Below are 13,804 nucleotides of genomic sequence, written 5' to 3' on the forward strand. Positions count from 1 at the left end.
AAGACAATTGGATTTTCTTTTCTGGGGAGGGATGCGTGACCTGTGAAATTACACATGCCTGACAAAATTGGAGTGGGACTAAAATGCATGCTAAAACCACCTAGATCACAGGATAAGGGGCCATTCATCGCTCTGGAGAATATTGCTACCATATATGCACTCTACGTCTGTTGGGGTTGATGTTGCCCTGGCCTTCTCGGATGCAAGGATTTCAAGGGAAAGCCCGTGTCCTGGTGCATGTATCAGTGGTGCTGGTGGTTGGATCACCAGGGTAAGAGATGTGATCCCACCTGACTGTTCTCCAGAGTGTTTTTGCGGAGGCCGCTTTTGCTCTCTCATTCTTAGCAGTCCCACCAATGTCTTTTTAAAATGGAAAGTAATATCTCGTTTTTCTAAGCAGCCCGCTTCCTTCCCCACTACCGATTTTCATTTATTTATTAACTAGTTACAAAAAAGCCCTGAAAATCAATCTCTGACTTCTTTTTGCTGTGCAAGAGAAAGACGCTTGTAGGAGTAGGCAGTGGAGGGAGGATTAAATCCTATAGTCTCATTCAGAATTTAGTAAGTGGCCGATTAATCAACCGCTTTCAGTTGGCACTTGACAGTGAAGATCCAAAGATGCCTGTGACTACAACAAAGTAACTTAGAAATTACTCCAACACAACTGACCTAGACAGTTTGGCTCTATGAAATGTCTGCAAAAGAACTCAGCCCGTCTGCTGTACTTCCCAATTCACTAGGGAGAGGAAACATTGCTGTCTTTGTTAAAAAGTTCTTTAAAACAAAGTTAAAATGTTCTATAAATTAATGTCATCTTATAGGCAGCTCTCAGCAATACAGGATAATAGGGATTGGGGACAGCGTAAATAATTATAATTTATATGTATTCCCCTAATTTTACTCTAGTTAGTCATTTCAGCCTCTACTGATAAAAATGCAGGAAAGTTTTACCAGAATTATTAATTAAGGATCAAAATTGACTGGGCCAGGTTATATGGTAAACTGATTTACCAGCCTTGGAATCATTTGAAAGCTGGTGATATTTAACGAAACAAACAAAAACACCCTCTTGTAATAAAAAGGATAAAAAGGTACTCTCAGGGTCAACTTGGATTAGATGCGTGTTGGGGAGTTGAAGATGCCCACTTGATTTAGATGCGTGTTTGGTGCTGAAGGTATCCAATAACGAATCATTGCTCCAGCGATATGACAGCAGCAATGTAGTCTCACGGTGGCTATGCCGTAATCATCATCAGTGGTATTTATTGAACGCTTACTTTGCGCAGAACACTGTACTAAGCCCTTAACAGTGTAACAGAGTTACCAGACACGTTCCCTGCCTGCAACAAGCTTACAATCTAGAGAAAGGGATAGACATTAATATAATACATAATTTATAGTATGTAACTTAAAGATATGTAGGGAAATGCTTTGGGGTTGGATGTGGGGTGAAAATGTTAAATTCATAGGTCACAGATTCATAGGACATAACCAATGCAGAAGAGAAAGGGAAGCGGGGAAAAGAGGGTTAAATTGGGGAAAGCCTCTTGGAGGAGAAGTGATAATAATGCTTTGAAAGTAGGCAGAGTGGTGATCTAGTGTATATGGAGGGAGACCGAGTTCCAGGCTAGGGGGAGGATATGGAAAAGTCATGGAATAGTTCAAGAGCATCCATCAAATTGATTTGGTAACGTGAATAAGAATGTGGGCAGGAGGCCACTGTCCGTATTTTTGAATACACTCCTTGAAGCATCATTTACCTGGTAGGAACACCCTAGGAGTACCTTATTTTTCAGGCAATAGCCATGAAACCTTTGGTTTTAAAGGAATAATTATGATAATTCAGTGCTTACTATATGCCAACCGCTGTGGTAGATAACATGATAAACAGAAAGGAGGAAAGGCTGTAATGTCATCTCACTCCATTCTTTTCGTTTTTTAATGATTTACCTTGTATTTATATCCCATTGTGTATTTTTGTAAGCTCCTTGTGGGCAGGGATCATCTGTTCCTCTTAAGTATTATACTCTCTCCAGTGCTTAGTACAGTGTCCTGCTCACAGTTAGTCCCCAATAAATGCCATTAATATTATTTTGCAAATTACATTTTTTTAATGAACCTTTGATAAACAGCTCTGTAAGGTGACTCCATACTGTTTCGTCTTTTGGATGAGTGAAGAAATCAAGGCACAGAGCATGTAGTAATAATAATAAAATTTGTGGTATTTAAATATTTACAATATGCAAAGCCCAGGGGTAGATACAATTCAATCAAATCAGACCCAATATTGGTCCCACTTGGAACTTATGGTCTAAGGAGGAGGGAAAAAGGGTGTTGAATCCCCATTTTTCAGATGAAGAAATGAGGAACTGTTAAGTTAAATGTCTTCCCTATGTCACATGACAGACAAATGGTGTATTCCGGATTCGAACCCAGGTGTCCTGAATCCTAGGCCTGTGGTCTTTCCAAGAAGCTATGCTACTTCTTAATATGAAAGCCAGTGCTAGAATTAGAAGGGTAGTAGTTACTATATTTATTTTAAGCACCTACTGTGTGCAAAGGACTGTACTAAGTGCTGGGGCAGTCCACCCAGATGGAATTAAAAACTGACCCTGGTCCTCATGAAGCCACAATCTAAGAATAAAAATGGGAAAGGGGACTGATGACCAACATGGAATCAAACACTCAACGTAAAAGACAAGGACAAAAACAAATTAAAAATAAAAAAGGCAGTAGTGTGATGGGGCTAGAGGAATAGAGTGTGGGCTCCTGAGCGCTCAGTGGCTCATGGCCATGGCCCCAGTCACCGCCTCGCAGCCTTCCCAGCATTTTCCATTTTGTGAAGGCCCCGCGCTGTGACTGCTTCTGTCCCTCTTACCAAGGCAGAAGAAAATGTATTTTTGATCCATCGCTAAAGTCATAAGGCTGTAAAAACTGGACAGACTGTAAAATGAAACAGAAAAAACACATGGCGGTAGATTGTTTTGAAAAAAACACTCTTCTTGTCCCCCAGGGTTTTCACTGTCTGAAGCTATAATTTGAGTGATCCCAATAGTTACCGTTGTTCTCAAGGGAAAAGGTGACTTTCATAGATTCTGTAACTGATTTTCATGCATTAGTATTTCACAATGCTAGGCAGAGTGGCAGTGGGCTGTATGATGAAAGCAAATTAGGAAATAAAACTATTGTCTGTGGGGAAAAGGAAAAGTAGCAGAGCTTTGAAATAAGGTGGGGCATTGAGGAAAAGCATTGCAAAAAAGCTATTTGAGACTATAGACTGTGATGGTCTCTCAGCAGGCCCGAGTATCTATGTAATAACAGTTATTTCATTAAAGTACATAAGGATCCATTCGTGCCAACCAGGCCTTGCAAGGCCCGAGTATCTATGTAATAACAGTTGCTTCATTAAAGTACATAAGGATCCATTTGTGCCAACTGGGCCTTGCATATATGTTTCAGAGGCTTAATTGTGTGGTCACCTCAGCAGTCCAAAAGGTCTCAAACAATTAGCCCTCCCGGACTGTTTTATGGTTTTGTTTGCCTTGTTTTTCTCATCGGGCAGGAAAGAAGGGTGGTAAGGACCCGCTCCAGGTGTTGCTGGTTCCTTGGATCTTTAACCCATGTGTTATAACTTCCTTTGAGAAATGGTGTCTATTGTGTGTGGCCATTCCATGGGAAATCACGCACAAAGCTATTCCCTCCCTCTGCCTTTATTTAGTGGCCTGTGTGAGGATGGGAGCATTGGCCAAACCTTAGATCAGCAAAATCCGGGACAAATTACATCCAGTCGCGAACACAGATATTTAGTGTGGGCTTGTTGTGGTTCCGTGAAAGGATTGGATGGCTGTTTAATCCCCCAAGTCTTGTGATTCTGTGTCAAAGATTTAGTGTATAAGAAGTTTTGTTTGTCGCGGATGATGCTGTTTGAGAAAATGGGCTACTGTCAACAAGTGTGAGACTCCTAGAGACGGAGCGGTACCAAGCACTGGAAAATATTTTGAGCATGTATAACGAAGGAGTGTCAAGCAGATCAGGAAGTCATTAGGAAAGAGGAAACAAGCCTTTAACCATCAGCTGCTCCAGAGAGATAACCGGCTATAAGATCCTCTCAGTGGATTGAAAACACAGAGTCTGAGCCAGTTTTGAATATGAAAACATTTTTTCTGATGGTCATTATTTTTCCCCACAGCATGCAGAACTTGCAACAACAAGCAGTAGGGTTATTGAAGTGAGTATTGGGTAGGCCAGTTATGCTAAAGAAATCTCTCATAACTCAAGTATTTTGATAAAAGCTAACTATAACAAGTTTTTATAGCATATTAATTTTCTCTGCTTATTATATGAAGGTGTTTTAAGTATTGCAAAATATTCAAAAATGATATTTGCTGCCTTAAAGGATTTGCTGGTTCAGATAGGACTGAAAGAGGAAATAAGACTGAATTCAGTCAAAGTTTAAATTTGCTGTTGAACTTTCAGCCGCTATATTTTCAGCAATATCCCCACCTTTCCATATTTTGGAAATGAATCAAGTTTATTTTGAAGCAGACACAGCATACTATGGTGCAAAGAGCACAGTTCTGTGTGTCTGAGGACCTGGGTTTTACTCGTACATATTTATTCTATACATATTTATTCTATTTACTTTATTTTGTTAATATGTTTTGTTGTCTGTCTCCCCCTTCTAGACTGTGAACCCGCTATTGGGTAGGGACCGTCTCTATATGTTGCCAACTTGGACTTCCCAAGCGCGTAGTACTCTGCACACAGTAAGCGCTCAATAAATGTGATTGAATGAATGAATGAATGAATAATGCTGGCTCTGCCCCGTATCTGCTGTGGGACATTGGGCCGGTCACTTAACTTCTCTGCCATTCAGTTCACATCTGTAAAGTGGGGATTAAATCCTACGTCCTCTTACTTTGGGATAAGGGACTCTGTCCAACCTGATTAACTTGAATCTACCTTAGTGTTTAGAACAGTGCTTGGCACATATTAAGTGCTTAACAAGTGTTATTATTATGATTATTGTTATTATTAGTAGTATTAATGTTGTTAAATGACATTTAATATCTTACACCCTTTAGAACTGAGAACTGGTTTGGCTGTCATCCTCAGATAACATATTTGAAGCATTCAGGTTTATAAGCCATTATGCCGAGACTCTAAAAAGAAATGATAAAAGGACCTGTTATGTCCTCATTTCATTCTCAAGTTCTCTCCTACATTCTCAGCTTGTGATAAATACTGATTGTGATGTGCCTTGAATAAAATTCAATGCATATTAAACATTTGTTCACAGCAACTCGAATCCTTAGAAAACCTCTTTTATTGAGAGACAAGATGTATTTATTGTCTTCTGTTTCTCATCTTAAATATTTCTATTAAGGATGGAAAATGATTCATCCAAATGAAAAAAAAATCAACAAAGACTTTCTTTGTCTTCATATCAACTTCTTCTTTTTAACAGTTAGATATTAATTGGTGTAGTGTTGACTTATTTTTCTGTCCAATGCTTGCATATTAAGGCACTGTATAAATATTAACTAAAAATGATAATTATGGTATTTTGTTAAGTATATGCAATGTGCCAAGCACTGTAGTAAGTGCTGTGGTAGTTATAAGATAACCAGGTTAGACACAGTCCTTACTCAGGGCTTGGGGGTCAGAGGACCCGGGTTCTAATCCTGACTCCACCACTTGTCTGCAGAGTGACTTTGTGCAAATCACTAAACTTCTTTATCAGTTCCCTCATTTGTAAAATGGGTGTTAAGAATGTGTGTCCCAAATGGGACATGGACTGTGTCCAAGCAGATCATCTTGTATCTACTCCAGCATGTAGTAAAGTGCTGGGCACAGAGTAAGTTCTTAAATACGGTTTATAAAAAAATTAAGGTGACAATTTGTCAGCAAAGAAATGAAACCTCCAGGGGCAGGAGAAAGAGACCAAAGAGAAAAGATAGTGGTTTGGGTTGGGGGATTAGAGGGAAAGAGGAGATAGGAAGAAAGTGATTGAGGGGTGTAAACAAAAGGGGTGTAGGTGAGCAGGGATGGATAAGGAGGTGGATAATTGATTTGACATATGTTGTTGTTCTCCGGGGCCACAAAGGCCTAGCATTGCTGACTGGTAGCCACCGTCACTGAAGCTGGAAGGTGGCAGGCTGTAGTCATGGTGGACTGCTTGGCAGCAACAAAACTGGCCCTTCTGGGCAGCTAGTGGGCATTACCAGGTCTTGCAGGAGAGCCTGTTCAGCTTTGGTAGCGGACCACCGTTACCATTGCATAACAAACCAGCCCTAAAAGCCACTCTCAAGCAGTGCCAGCTTTAGACACTAAGCTAGTGAACCAGCTGGCCCAGGGTGCACCGACGAAAGGGATGGCTGCTGTCAGAAATTTGAAGGGCCCAGCCTCTCCCTTGCCGAACGAAGAACAGCACCTGACTCTTAAGGTATCCCAGAGGGTTGTACAGTGCCTCTGGGATAAGGACTGTTGGCAAACAAGGGTCCTCCAGGAGAAGCAATCTAGCTTCGGGGGTTTGGTAGGACTCGGGCCAACTCGTGTGTGGTGGCATTATGTTAGGCTGTGTGCCCAATCAGTTCATCTGTGGCATTTATTGGGCACTTACTGCGTGCAGAGAGAGAGCACTACCCTAAGCACTTGGGAGAGTACAAAACAATGACATTCCTTGCCCACAATTAGTTCACTGTTTAGAGAGGGACACTGACTTAAAAAAAATTACAGGTACGTATAGAAGGGCTTTGGGGCTGAGGGTGGGGTTAATATCATCTGCTCGAAGGGTACAGATCCAAGTGCAGAGATGTTGCACTTGGGAGGGAGTAGGGGAAATGAGGACTTACTTGGGGAGGCCATCTGGAGATGTGATTTTAATAAGGCTTTGAAGGTGGGAAGAGTGGCAGTCTGTTGGATGAGAAGGGGAAGGGAGTTCCCGGCCAGAGGCAGGACGTGGGCGAGGGGTCGGTGGATTACCCGGCTTAACCCGCAGAAGTTGGCGTTGAGACATCATTTGGGACGAAATGGGGTGGAAAATTTTTCCCACCTCCGTGTGGCCCAATGTCTGAACCCGGCCCTAGACGCAAGGCCTGTTAAATTAGAAAAGAATGTTGTCTGGTCAGCTTGCCCAGGGATGGCCAACCCACACTGAAGCTGGCACCCACTGGAATTTCTAGTACTCCGAATTCCAAACTGGACAAGGGGCTCTCCTTGTGGGGAAAAAAAAAAGATCCATCATTCAGATGTAATTACTTCTTAACAATGATCCCCTCTCATTTTAATTTGAAGAATTTGTATGTAAATGTAACTTTGGCAGATCAAGTTTGTCTTACGTCTTGAAATCAAGATGGAAAGGGACTAGAAAATGCTATCTGGGGTTTTATCGTCATCATCATCAGTTGTATTTTTTTGAACGCTTACCTTGTGTAGAGTGCTACTAAGTGTTTGTGAGAGGATAATAGTTTTACTGCTTCCCGCAGTGTTTGAAAAATAACAAGAACCGGAATGAAGCCACGTTGTCCTAACCTAATGGTGTCGAAGGACGAGACTTGGTCTGGAGACTTCAGCCAATCAGTTGTATTTGTTCAGTGCTTACTTTGTGCAGAACAGTATGTGCCTGGAAGAATACAATATAACAGAATTGGTAGACAAGTTCACCGTCCACAGTGAGCTTAATCTAGAGGGAATTTACGGTCAAGAGGGAGTCAGAGGTCATGGGTTCTAATCCCGGCTCCGCCACTTGTCAGCTGTGTGACTTTGTGCAAGTCACTTCACTTCTCTGTGCCTCAGTTCCCTTGTCTTTAAAATGGGAATTAAGAATGTGAGCCCCATGTGGGACAACCTGATTACCTTGTATCCCCCCCAGCTCTTAGAACAGTGCTTGGTACATAGGAGGTGCTTAACAAATATCATCATCGTCATCATCAGTAATAATCATAATAATTGTTGTGGAATTTTAAAGCACCTTCTATGTGTCAAGCACTGTACCAAAGCCCCGGGGTAGATGCATTGCAATCAAGTCCGATACAATCTCTGTCCCATGTGGAGTTCACAGTCTAAGTGGGGAGCGAGAACAGGATGTAAAATCCCCATTTTACAGAGAGAAACTGAGGCACCAACAAGGAAAGAGAGGCACCCAAGATCATGAAACAGACCAGTGGAAGAACTGGAATTAGAAGAGCATGGGAGAGTACAGTCGAGTTAGACATGATCCTTGCCCTCAAGGAGCTTTCAATTTAGTTAGGGAAGATAGGCACTAAAATAAACATTTCAGGCAGGGAAGGTAATAATAATAATAATTGTGTGTTTTGTTAAGCACTTACTATGTGCCCAGCACTGTATTAAGCACTTCAATAGATACAAGATCATCAGATCCCACATGGAAATCACAGTGTAAATTGGAGGAAGAACAGGTATTGAATCCCCATTTTGCAGGTGAGGACAGAGCATAATAATAATAGTAATAATAGTGCTTACTATGCGCCAAGCACTGTTCTAAGTGCTGGGAGAAATACAAGGTAATCAGGTCCCACATGGGGCTCACAGTCTTAATCCCCATTTTACAGATGAGAGAACTGAGGCACAGAGAAGTGAAGTGACCTGCCCAAAGTCACACAGCTGACAAGTGGTGGAGCCGGGATTAGACCACATGACCTCTGACGCCCAAGCCCAGGCTCTTTCCACTAAGCCACGAAGTGACTTGCCGCACGCCGCAGAGAAGTAACTGAGTATGAGAGCGTGTATTTAGGTTCTGTGGGGTGAGTTTCCAAGTGCTTAGTGGGTGTGGACTGAAATTCATAGGCGAGGCAGGAGAGAGGGAAAATAGGCCGAGGAGATGAGAGATTAGGTAAGGAAGGCCTCTTGGAAGAGATGTGATTTTAGTAGGGTTTTGAGTTCCTGCCTCTCTGCCGAACCTTTACAAGGAATTCCTTTTAGTGAAAGTAGTTTGTTACTGTAGCTACTCAGATTGGTTTTGTCTCTCAATGCAGTTCCAAACAAAACAAATGGAAAGAACAGGAGAGGATATGACCAGTGAAATTTTGCTTCCCACTCTAAGCGGTGCAAAGACACTGCAGGGAATGTGAGGAATTCTGTGTTCGATACAAATATGCTTTTAGTATTTGTTTTGTAGTATCTGGAGAAATGCTGCTAATGAAATTTGTCACTACCAGTGATGCTAAATGGCAAGATAATCAGTGTTAATGCAGAAGGATTTGTAATGTTTCCTATTTGTGACGCCACATCTTATCCTGATTTTGTTTAAATGAACTTTCAATTTACTACGACACTAAAAACTGATAGTGCATTCCTGTGTACTCTTTTCTCACTTTGGGGCTGTTGGTTCAGGTTTTGTTCAGTGTATCTTGACTATATAATTAAGGAAAATATCTTTCCTTCTTATTAGAATTATAGACTTATAGACTGTGAGCCCACTGTTGGGTAGGGACTGTCTCTATATGTTGCCAACTTGTACTTCCCAAGCGCTTAGTACAGTGCTCTGCACACAGTAAGTGCTCAATAAATACGATTGATTGATTATTAAAATTGAACATTTTCCCCTTTATCTCCCACACTTCATGTAATACGAGCCCTTCACTGTAGATTGGCAGAAGGAATTCTTTCTGCTCTTTTCCTCAGTTCCGTCAGACATCTTCTCCCAACCTCATTTGGAGAAATGTTGCTTGGCTTGGTATCTTCCCAAAGTGTGACATGTTGTTTCAGGATGATGTGGGGCAGAATTGATCAAACTTTCGGTCCCTTTTAAGGCTATGGGGAAAGTGGCCCGTGGGTGCTTTTGTTTATGTTTGTTTATGCAAAAGCTGAAATCTCACAACCCTGACTAGAGTCTCTCTTCCCGCCCTCCGAACCCCACCCCCCACTCCCACAACTGTGATCATAAGGTAAGAATTCCACTTTTCAATGTAAGACCATTTGCTTTGACTTGTACCGACACGGCTATTTAACTGATCCCCCTCATTTCAAAATTGAATTGCCAGCTTTCCCTCAAGCTTGGGACGTGAGGGTGGTTCTTCAGCTTGTAATATTATGTTGTCACATACTGCATATTAGCTCCCACTGTCTTGCTGATGTGGTCTGTACTTTATATCACGGGCTTCCCTTTAACATAAAGTGACATTGTAACACAACTAATTCCCGCACCATCTCTTCCAACCGTTCCCTTATTGCTTGTTCATTCTGTTTTGCTGTCTGTTCACCAGTGTCTTGTTTTTCTGCCATCAGTGGAGAATGGCCTAAATACTATGCACTGTTTGTTTCTTTCAAACTTCCTCCTGTTTGATTTACAGTCTGTCGGGTTATTTGCATTTTCCCTTTCCTTCATTGCTGTGATGTAGGTTCATAATCAGCATTTTCCTGGTTTATGGATTGGGTATGTGTTGGTGTGTTTTGGGTACGTAACCCCGTGGCGAGTTTCTATGTAAAGATATTGAGTTCAGCAGTTTTCAAAAGAAGGAAGTAACTGTCTCCTAGGATCAAGTAACTGGCTCCTAGACCAGATTTCAGATCAAGGAATTTTATTACTCAGGCAAATTAGTTTCATCCAACTGATTGTCTTTAATCTGTTTGTTGATTAGCTTCATTATGTTTCTCGGTTTCAAGAGGGCAAGCTGGGATGAAAGGATCTGGGCCCTGTCTTTCACCCCAACCTCTCTCCAGCCTGGCAGTCCTAACAGCCAAAGTAACTTTCGGTTGGGATAAGTGGGACACGGGGACTTTCCCTTCTACTTGGTAATTATAATCTCCCTCCCAGTACACCTTCCACTGCCGAGAAACATAATTAGCTTTCTCTCCTTAATGGGCCGGGTCGGTGTTAATTTCTTTCTTTTTTCTTCCGGTGTCAGACTGAAGGGAGATGAAAGATTCTAGACTTTTCCAAATGTAAATATTCTTTGAATGCCCCCGTTGACTCCTGTTTACAGCACTCTCCATAACAAAATGAAGTTATTTCAGAGAAGTCGGGATGAATTAAAAAAATAACCAGCACCCAAACCATTGGTGGCTGCCGAAGGCCTCTCATCTGATCATTGGATCTGTACCCTTTAAGCACTTGATAGTCACCCCACCCTCCTCCCTGTGCAGCATTTATGTATATATATTCATTCATTCATTCAATTGTATTTATTGAGCACTTACTGTGTGCAAAGCACTGTACTAAGCGCTTGGGAAGTACAAGTTGGCAACATATAGAGACGGTCCCTACCCAACAACGGGTTCACAATCTAGAAGGGGGAGACAGACAACAAAACAAAATATGTAGACAGGTGTCAAAACCATCAGAATAAATAGAATTATAGCTATATGCACATCATTAACAAAATAGAGTAGTAAGTATGTACAAGTAAAGTAAAGTTGTAATTGATTTTAACGTCTGCCTCCCCTTCCAGACTTCAAGCACTTAGTGCAGTGCTCTGCATATTGTAAACACTCAATAAATACCATTGATTGATTGATCTTAAGCTCTTTGTGGTCTGGGAATGTGTCTGCCAACTCTGTTGTAGGATACTCTCTCAAGCACTTAGTTCAGTGAGCAGCACAGTAGGTGCTCAGTAAATATCTTTGATCTGCTGTAGGTGATTGTAGTTTTCATCTTGATCATCCCTTTCATTTGGTGTTAATACCCAGAAAGTGGGTAGTAGACAGAAATTATAGGTAAGATCAAGCCTTAGAGGAGGCCCCAGCTACCATTTTTGGTTGCTGCTAATCCATGGGGGCAACCTTGGGTTAGGGGAGGGGAGTGGGCCCGAGGCCTCTGTGAGCCTTCCAGAGGAACTAAAGTCTCCACACAATCAATCAATCAGTGGTACTTATTGAGCACTAACCACATGCAGAGCACTGTATTAAGCGCTTGAGAGAGTACAGTAGACATGTTCCCTGACTTCAGATTTAATCTTCCAGACTCTCGCTCCCAGGTCTTAGACCATTTTCACCCAAACCCCGCTCCACCTCTCTCTTCTTCCTCCATGGTATCTTAAGAACGATTAAAGGCATGAAGGAGGCATGGCTGAGATAGCATAGCTACGCGCCACTCTGGGATGGCTGTACTGAATGCGGACGGAGTGATGGTGAGCTAGAGTTGGTAGCTGGGAGCTGTTGCTTGGGCCAAAGCCTGATGGGTTAGGGTTGGCCAGTCCTCTCCTAGAGAAGCAGTGTGGCTTAGTGGATAGAGCATGGGCCTGGGAATTAGAAGGACCTGGGTTCTATTCCCGACTCCGCCACAAGTCTGTAGTCTGACCTTGGGCAACTCGCTTGATTTCTCTGGGCCTCTGTTACCTCATCTGTAAAATGGGTATTAAGAGTGTGAGCCCCATGTGGGACAGGGGCTGCATCCAACCTGCTTAACTTGTACCTAACCCAGTGCTTAGAACAGTGCTTGGCACTTAGTACTTAACAAGTGCCATAATTTATTATTATTGTTTGTTTATTGTTTTATGGTATTTGTTAAATTGTCTACAACAATAATAATAATAATGGCATTTGTTAAGCGCTTACTGTGTGCCAAGCACTGTTCCAAGCGCTGCGGTAGATAAAAGGTAATCAGGTTGGCTCACAGTCTTAATCCCCGTTTTACAGATGAGGGAACTGAGGCACAGAGAAGTGCCTCAGGCACAGAGAAGTGAAGTGAAGCCCAGAGTCACACAGCAGATGTGGCGGACTTTGGATTAGAACCCCTGATCTCTGACTCCCAAGCCCGTGCTCTTTCCACTAAGCCACGCTACCTTTTTTTTTTTAAAGGCATTTATTAAGCGCTTACTATGTGCAAAGCACTGTTCTAAGTGCTGGGGAGGTTGCAAGGTGATCAAGTTGTCCCACGGGGGGCTCACAGTCTTAATCCCCCATTTTACAGATGAGGTAACTGAGGCACAGAGAAGTGAAGTGACTTGCCCAAAGTCACACAGCTGACAATTGGCAGAGCCGGGATTTGAACCCATGACCTCTGACTCCAAAGCCTGCTTCTCTAGGAAAGGACTGGCCAACCCTAACCCATCAGGTTTTCTGTCAAACACTGTTCTAAGCACTGGGATAGATACAAGTCAATTAGGTTGGACATAGTCCCTGTCCCAAATAGGACTCACAGACTAATTATTATCATCACTAGTGTTATTATTTTCATCATCAGTTAGAAGATATGATCTGTAAGTCGGGTTCCTCCAGGCACAGGAAATCGAGGAGAGAAGCAGAATGAGTGTCTTGACTGAGAAATAGCTGTTGGGTTTCCTTTCAGTTTTGTCACTGAGCAGTTTCTTTATTCACAGCCTTTATACTGAATGCCAAGAATTGATTAGTGACATTTAAAGAAGATATTTCCGTTCTTCTGGCAATTTGAGTTGCCAGCATAAGCTAGTGTTTGGAGAGAGAGGTTGGAAAGTCAGAGAGTGTCTGTGGCTGCTTGGATGAAAGTCAAGTTCTGGGTCTGAGTCTGACTACATCATCCTGAAACTTATGCTGTGTCCCTAACATAACTCTCAGCTCCCTTGTGCAGAACACTATTTTAGATGCTTGGCAGTTTCCTGTTATAGTAGCGCGTGGCACCACACTGGTTTTAAGAGGGCGGGCAGGAAGAAGTCTCTCAGCTTCATGTCTCCCCCCAGCAACTGAGGCAGTGAATGACTCTTGAATAGCAAAGTTAACTGCAGGAGATTGGAAGCAGCAGGGTCTAGTGGTTAGAGCAGAGGCCTGGAAACCAAACGACCTGGGTTCTAATCCCAGCTCTCCAGATGTTTGTTGTATGACATTCGGCAGGTCACTTAACTTCTCTGTGCCTCACATTCCTCAACTA

The 13,804-nt window shown here is 42.4% G+C and overlaps 1 protein-coding gene across 1 annotated transcript in view; it reads left to right on the forward strand.

Annotated features, from left to right (window-relative positions):
- ARHGAP10 (Rho GTPase activating protein 10) overlaps positions 1-13,804 on the forward strand; it is a 262,121-nt gene that overhangs the window by 213,617 nt on the left and 34,700 nt on the right. The window lies entirely within an intron of this gene.

Source organism: Tachyglossus aculeatus, chromosome 12 (assembly GCF_015852505.1).
Source record: "Tachyglossus aculeatus isolate mTacAcu1 chromosome 12, mTacAcu1.pri, whole genome shotgun sequence".
Classification (NCBI taxonomy): domain Eukaryota; kingdom Metazoa; phylum Chordata; class Mammalia; order Monotremata; family Tachyglossidae; genus Tachyglossus; species Tachyglossus aculeatus.